The sequence below is a fragment of the Carcharhinus amblyrhynchos genome, chromosome 5 (genome assembly GCF_965287045.1).
Source record: "Carcharhinus amblyrhynchos chromosome 5, sCarAmb.v2.hapA, whole genome shotgun sequence".
Classification (NCBI taxonomy): Eukaryota; Metazoa; Chordata; class Chondrichthyes; order Carcharhiniformes; family Carcharhinidae; genus Carcharhinus; species Carcharhinus amblyrhynchos.
Window position 1 is genome coordinate 20,745,852 of NC_137328.1, and position 8,549 is coordinate 20,754,400.

Genomic DNA, 8,549 nt, shown 5'->3' on the forward strand with positions numbered 1-8,549 from the left:
GTAGCCTGTCATTGGGTGCCATTACTTTAGGTGGCATGATGGCACAGTGGTTGGCATTGCTGCCTGACAGCACTAGGGACCTGGTTGACTGTATGTGTGGAGTCTGATGTTCTCCCTGTGTATGTGTGGGTTTCCTCCAGGTGCTCCCTTTTCCTTCCACAGTCTAAAGATGTGCAGGGTGGTTTATGTCCCAAAATGTGAAGGAGGATTAGTGGGCTTACAGGGATACAAGGGTAGGACCTGGGTAAGATGCTCTGTCAGAGAGTCAGTGCAAACATGATGGGCCAAATGGCCTCCTTCCACACTGTAGGATTCTATGATTCTATGAAGTTAGTTTCAGTCACATGACTGCAGGCTTAATAGTTCCAGGGTCTAGACCAACATGACACAATAGCAGTTGACAAAGTTCATTTTCTCTTTATCTCTGCCCCAATTTGATCTGAAGTATTCTCTTTGTTCAATCTGACACTTGGAGACCAGCAATCTCGAGATCTCATATTCCTCAAATGCTGGTTCATCCTTAAACATTGAGATGTTTTAGCTCCACAGTGCCTGCAAAGAAAGCCATTGTTCAGGTCCATGTTTAACTCAATGTTGGCTTTAGAATTGAATACTGTTCATGGTTTAAATGTCCATAGTCAAATTTAAGTTGCAGCCATCACGTCAGGTTTTGTGACCATTTCACAAAGTATTTTCTTACAGTCCCTAAGATCCAATATCCACATGTTTGTAAAGAGCATGACGAAAGAGCAGTGGGTTTGGTATTGACTGAAACAAATCACAAACACAAAAGGACTGTGCTGTGTCAATAACAGTAACACATCAAAACATGGATACAGTAAGTGCCCTTTCTATTGGTTCCAATAAAGCAGGAGCACAATGTAATCTAACAATAGATAGTACTGAAAGAGTTGAGAATGAAAATATAATAGGTGATTTGAGCACAGTTGCTTTGCAGATCTCATTTGTAATGAATTGTGTTGCTGTGACATTTATTGACATGTATCTTATATTAGTGGCTCAGGCACAACTCTTGTAGGCTACACAGAAGTTTTGCCCATTAGTTCGCATCGTCACGTTCTCCATTTTTTTCTCTCATTTTATTGTGAGACGTCTTTAAAAGGTACAGGTGTGCAGCAGATGGCGAAGAATCTGGAGACCTGAGGGGCTGTACCACAATATGACCTCTGACCAATTCAGTCATCTGCAGTGTTGTTTCAAGTTGTGGGCTTTGAAATAATCCAAGTGATTGCATGAGACTCACTTGCTGAAAACTGCAACCTTGCCCACGACTCAGACACTTCAGTGCCACTGCAGTGATTGGAGTTTTGGCTGAGTGCCAAATCCTCAATTCTCGCTGGCAATGGAGCAGGAATGGATGAGATCAGAGAATTCCGTCTATGATTTCTGCACTTTATAGATTTAAAGATATATAAAGATTTTAAAATGTATTGTTTCTTGGGATGTTTGTGTCACTGGCAATGCCAAAATTTGTTACCCATCTCTAAAGGCTATTTCATGGAGCAGTTAAGAGTCAATGACATTCATGTAGATCTGGAGTCACACGTAGGCCAGACCAGGTAAGGAGGCAGATTTCCTTCCCTAAGGAACTTTAGTGAACCGGATGGGTTTTGCAACAATCGATTATAGTTTCATGGTCCCCATTATTGAGACTAGCTTTCAATTCCATACTTCATTAATTGAATTTAAATTCCACTGGCTGCCCAGAGGATTTTCCTGGACATCTCGATTATTAGTCCAGTGATTTTACCACAACATCAGTGTCTCCCCTCCATGGGCCTGAATAAGAATAATTACAGCCTGCTGTAAGATTTAAACATCAGATTGTTTAAGGATGGGTCAGCTTTGAGGAATATGGGAACTCCAGGTCTCTGAGTGGCATATTAAACAGAGGAGAATATTTGAGCTCAAATTCTTCACCTTCAAATAAAGATAGCAGAGATCATTTGTATAAGATTACAGCAAGTCTGATCATTCAATCAGTGGCTTGATTTCTCCATGCTTTTGGCTGTCTAGTGACCCAGTCAGCATGCAGTGGAGGGAGGAGCCAGCCTGCGATTGATGGAGCCAACGACAGTCAGTTGACAGGTAAGTTTGAACTATCAGATGCAGCGTGGGTAGCTCAGGGAAGCGGTAACAGACCAGTGGGGAATGAACCAATGATTAGAAATGGCTCAGCCAGACCTAGGAGGCATCCGGTGGCCTCCAATTTAATTTACTCTGAGTTAGGGGTGGAGGCTGGTGGACATAGAATGGAGGTCAGGTGTCCTATGTGTGCCCAGGAGGCCTCAGATAGGCCCAGGAAAGTCCTTTTTGCAGCAAGACTGGATAGGGACTTCTTTGCAGTGGGCCTGGCAAGGCCAGGAGGAGGACAGGGTGCCTAGTGAGTGTATTTGTCTATGTGTGTGTGTGTGTGTGTGTGTGTGTGTGGAGGACGGGAGGGGCTGTGTGAGTGTTGGCAGGGGGAGGGAGGCAGTGTGTGTATGTGTTGGTGTGTGGTGGAGGGCCAATAAGTGTGTGTGTGTGTGTGTGTGTGTGTGGATAAGACAGTGTGGTTTACTACCAGTCACAGGCTTCTCACTCACTCTCAGCACATCAACACATACTCACAGTGGGCAAGGGTGAGTGATTGAGCATCAGAGACTGAGTGAGCTGGACACACGCACACACACACACACACACGTTGATCCTCTCACCTGGTCGCCTTTATTAATTATTCTTTTTCAATTTAACAAATTCATGTCCTGATGTTGCTTTACATTTGCTTAGAAATTGTTTCCTTAACACCTCAACTATTTTTGAGATTCAGTTTACTGTTAAGCCAAATGTTATCTTTCTGAAATTTTCTCATTGGCTCCATTGAGAAAAATATCCAAATGTGGCCCCCTCAGTGAAAATCTTAGACAAGCTGCATTAAACCAAAACCTTATCACTGATTCTGATGTACACAAAAGCTACAATGCCACTATCTAGTGAGGAGCAGGGAAGTTCTATTTGTTCTTTGGCTAATATTTGTCCTTTTACAAAAACAAATTAACTAATCATCATTAAATTGCTATGTGTGGGACCTTGTGTGCAGCTTGGCTGTTGTATTTGCCTGTAATAGAGACTACAATTCAAAAGTTGTTCATTGGCTTCTAAGTGCTTGGGACATCCTGAATGTGTGAAAGGCGGAATATGAACGTGAATCCTTTTTTCCATCTGCTGGCGACAACAAATTGAATTAATTTTATGGACACCAAGAGCACTATTGTGCTTACAAGAAACTGCCATCACAGTGATTTCAGGTGAGAAACAGATGGTAACTGGCACTCATAAAATCACAGGTCTGTAACTTTACACCACTACTGCTGTTAGCTCTGGAACATTAGCAGTCCCAGGTCATGAGGATTTTTTAATAATTGAAAAGTTTCCCTGAAGGTACAGCTGGCACATTTTCATACTTAGAAAAGAGTATTTCCCAGCGATGTGATCTAACAAAATATTGATGTTTGGGACAAATGTACAGCTGTGTAAAGAATAACAGAGAATAAAAAATGCTAATGAGATTATATTCAGGATAGCATGAGCAATGTTTAAGGTAGTGAATTAGGGCACATTGTGTCTACATGGGATGCAATGTAAGGAAATAATTCAACAGGTATTCTTTTGGAGAGGACTAATGTACATGGGTAAAGCCAACAAAGCCTGTGATGCAACAGGATTCAAATCAAGGTGACCAAGAGATTTGGAGGGAGATGTTGGACTTTAAGAAAAATGCTACACAAACAAGTAAGACTCGAAAATAGGGTCTGAGATGCTGACACTACTGATGGGGAATATGAAGTCCCACCTTGGTGAAGGAGTTTGCACATGCTCATAACAATCAGTGGCAATGTGCAGAGTAGGTAGATTATGTTGCAGTGTGGAACACTGATTCAGTGTTTTTCAACTGTACATTCCAGCCAACCCCAGTCAAAACCTGGCACAGCCGAACACAATCCGCCGGATTTCCCATTTTCCTTCAAAGTGTTGTCTCGGGCGAGAACAACAATGTGCAGCTCCCCCCGCAGCATTGCCGACTCTCCCCACTTTGAAACAAAAATCCCGGAGGTGTGGCTGACGCTGTCACACTGGCGAGGCAGGGTCAGAAAATGCCAGCAGCTGGGAATCCAGACATTGAAAGGGCACCCCAAACTCCAATATAAAAAAAAGGAACTCCCCCCACCCTCCCATTCATAAGGGAAAGCCCCTGCCTCCCGCAGTGGTGCTCACCAGAGGAGCAGCACTCTGGCAGTGCTAGGGGTCAATGCTAGGGTGCCAGGGTGCCTCCCAGCCTTGTCTCATTTCTCCGCTCCCACTCCCCTGCCCCATCACCCCCCCCCCAACCCCCAGAGGGTTCCCTTTGACTCTCTCACATTTTGGAAAAAGCAGTTGTAAATCTCACCAAAGTGGCATTAAATCAGCAGGGGGTGATGTGAGGGTGGGGGTGGGAGGTGGTGGTGGTGCGGGGGGTGGGTGACTGAAGTTGTGGGTAGGGGGTGTTCCACAGGTGGGCAGATGCAGGTAACATGGTTAGTGGGCTTCCCCGCCATATCAGGAAATGAAGTCCCTGCCCTCGCCGGTGAGGGACGGGGAAATTTGGAAAATGAGATCTCACCAGTAAAATTCTCATTTTCTGGGGCTTGTGTGATTTTGTGCCCACATCGCCGCCACTCGCAGCCAATTCGAACAGAATGAAGTTCAAAGTTCCCTAGCTGCACAAAGCCTAACCAGTGCTATTTAAAAAGATCATGGGATACTTACATGTTCAGTTTTAGATTATTCCTTCCAACTACCAGGACAAGTGTTTTTTTTTTGCAGCTTCTCTATATTTAAGGTTAAGGTTGGTAAGGTCACTTGTTTGTGGTCTGCTACTGAAGTACTTTTCTGGCAATTTCACAGTTTGTGCTGAAAATTGTTGCTTCCTGACATAGGTGCTGCTGGAAATTGAGCGTGACCGAGCGAATGAAAAGAGACAGCCCAGAACAAAATGAGGAGAAGGCCATTCAGAAGGAACCATATTTATCAAGATAGGGAACAAACCTCTTACCTGAACTATAGCATGGACCTATACACGAGACATCTTCATTTCACAAATATGTTCACTATCTGAATTATGTCAATCTTAGCTATGACTACAACTTCAACGTAAAGCAAGGACAACATTGCCTCTGATGGTCAAGGTGCCCAGGGTCCTTAACCTTTATGAGTTTAATTCCTTCCAGGCAGTTTCTGGTGATAGAAGCAATGGCCGTGATTCTCCCAAAAGTGCTGAAATGGCAGGAAAACTGTTCCAGATCCCGACTGTTTTCTCAGTTCAGCTTCTCGCTCAAATTTCCACCCCCTGTGCACTGCAGAGGTCACAATCATGAATATTATTAAAAACCCGGAGGTGGGGAGGAGGGGCCAATTTGCACCAAACAGCCTGAAATCAGCAGGATAGGGAGGAACCTCTGCGTGCGCACATTGCAGGGAGATCGCTGAAAAGACCCCCTAGCACCCAAATCACTGCCATCCAACCCTCCCCCCCCAGGCATTGCTGGCCCCTACAATCCTGTCACAGACAGTGTTGGCCCTCATAATCCCACCACAGACATCGCTGGTTCCCACAACACCCCCTACCCTCCACACACACACCTGCATCGCTGGCCTGCCCAACTCCCTCACACATATTGCTGGCCTCATAGCTAGCACCCATAACCTCCCCACACAGATATCACTGGCCTCATTGCTGGTTCACACACCCCCACCCCCCCAACACCCTCAAAAACATCTCTGGCATCATTGATGGCACCCCCCCCATCTCCCCCCAGACACAGACATGGCTGCCTGCTCACCTCATGCCCCCATGGATCTGGATAATGCAGGTACCCAATCCCTCCATCCCTTGTGCATACTGCCCTCACTGCTACTCTGCAGAGAGTTAGTATTGTGCTGACATGCACAACCCCAGCTTGTGATCATTCCCACTCCTGAATGGGAGCCTCGAGCATTGCACCCACCCTGGACACAGCAGCCTATTGAATGGCAGCCAATCAGCCCTGAGGGATGCATGATTATACATGGGATAAAGCTAACAAAACCTGTGATGCAAGAGGATTCAAATCAAGAGATTTGGAGGGAGAAACTGGACTTCAAAATGCAGCCTTCAAAATCTCTCACAAGGATTTGTTTCCAATGAGCCCTTGACTGGTCACACTCTGTGCACTTGTACTCCCCTAATAAGCCAGGGCTGTATATAAGCTGCAGGAATGGGCATACTGACTGTGTGCACACAAGCCTGCACTCACATTTTCAGAGGCTGATCATTAGCACCTGCTAGATGCTGCGGAGGAGACACATGATCGAGTGTTCCCCGGGCAGGGCCTCACCCAATGTCATGGCATTGCGGGGGGAGGTGGCAGAAGCAAGTTCAGCCGGGGCCCTTCAGGTCCTGGCCACCCAGGGCATGTCTGCCAAGGGCATCACAGGCAATGGGGTGTACATCACAGCTGGACATCTCCACCTCCAATGCGCATCCTAGGGTAGTACCTAGAAGAAGCAGTGAACAGCAAATAAAGCTAGAAAGTTGTAGTTCACTAGAGGGCTCGGGTGAAAGTCAGCATTAGTCAGCGTTTGGTAATCATTTATGTTAAGAGCACAATAAAGTGTTAATTTCACATCACGCTGTGATAAATGTGTCTCTGATTCTCTTTCTGTCCCCTTCCCACTGTTCAGTGTTCCCGACTCCCAAACGTAGAGGTGCTGTCTGTTGAGCCTTGCAGACTCAGCCCATGTTTCAGAGTGCCTGCCCTACCTTCCCCAACATCCACCAGACCCTTGGTGCAAGAGCACCACCCCCCCCCCCCCCCCCCGCCCCCCCCAGCCCCTCCACCCCCACTTTGGCCAAAAAACATGTGTCCCCAACACTTACAGCTATGTGGGTCAGGATGGCAGTGTGCATTTGGAGTACAGATAGGAGTCAGACTTGAGTGACATCAGGGGCAGGATCCCAGTGTGCACAACAGCGAGTCATCATCATCCTTCAAACAAGATTCATAACCATTGCCAGCCCAGGCACATAGATAGGGTTGGATGTTTCTGGGAGATAGGGTGGTGGGATGACAGGAGCAGGGGAAATGTGAAGTGGTGGTTTGAGGGCTCCAGCCAGTTTGGAGGGGGAATAGTAGCTGCACTTGCTCCTGGGGTGTGGTGGGTGTGTGTTGTTGCACCCTCCTCACTGCACAGCACCAGCTAGGTGAAGCGAGCTGCAATCAAGGCCTCCCTCACTGTCCTTCCTTGCCGGACACCTGCCATTGCTTCCCACCATCTTTCCTCTGGCTCTTCGTATGGCGGGATGCCTACCTCACCCCCTTGCTCCTCCTCCTTTTCCTTCTCCTCCTTCTCAGATTATTATCATCAGCTGCATAGACCCAGTACCACCCCAACCCCTCACTTGGGCCAGAACCCCCACTTGTGGGTGCTGGCAACACCACACAATCCATGGTGCCGTGCCTGGCCTGACTAGGGTTGTGTGAGATTCCCATCATGATAAATGCTGGCATAGATTATGCAGGTTGGTGTGGAGCCGTGGGCAATGCGCACCCTTGAGCCATTGCTATGTGTGCAACTGCAGCATCCGTTATAGGCATGTGTTGATGGTCTGTGTCACAGGGCAGGGACAGACTGCAAATCAGCACCTGATGTGTGCCCAATGACAGCAGATTCCATGTAGTCCATGTCTGAATCTCCGCACTCCGGCCTAGAGCAGCGGCTCCTTAATTTGGTTAGGCCTCAGTCAGCACATGGTGCATTCCTCCCCCACTCCGGAATGTCAGCACTCAGTCGAGTGCCTGACCAAGCCTTGCAGCAAGACAACACCACTGCAAAGTGTGCTGGAAGGCAAGGGTGATTAGGAGCCTCGAGGCTGCCTCCCTCACTGCGCTCCTGCACTGCCTGAGTGGGGGAGGGCGGGGATATCTGGAGCCCTGGAAGGTGCTTCCCACAGTGCCTGACAGCACTGCCCAGGATGGGGGGGTATTCACTGATGGAACCTCACCCAGAGAGCTGTGAGGAAATAGAAACTCACCCTCCCAAAACTCGACCCTCACCCTCCCACTCCAGATATCACCGGTCCATGGGGCAACACCTGAAGGCAGCAGGAGGAAGACCAGTTGGCATCTCTAGGGCCTGCCTGCAACATCCCCCCACGCTCCGCTTGCAGTACTTACCTCCTCAGGCCAGTTCAAGGCTGCCACACCAGGTTGAGACTTTGAAATACCTACTCTGACTTGTGCCAGTGTTACATCATGCTAAAGGATTGGGAGACACAGACGTGGACAGGGTTTGTTGTGTGGATTCCGATAATGGCATGTAAAGGTATGTCAACTCATGCTAAACAGCGGCCCACCAGTTTTCTGCAGGTTCCCATGGTGCCATTTTTCTCCAGCTGAAAAATGCATATGGGTCGTAACAGCTGGCAGGGAACCCGTGAAATGGCCAACAAGTGCACCTCCAGTCCCCGCCCT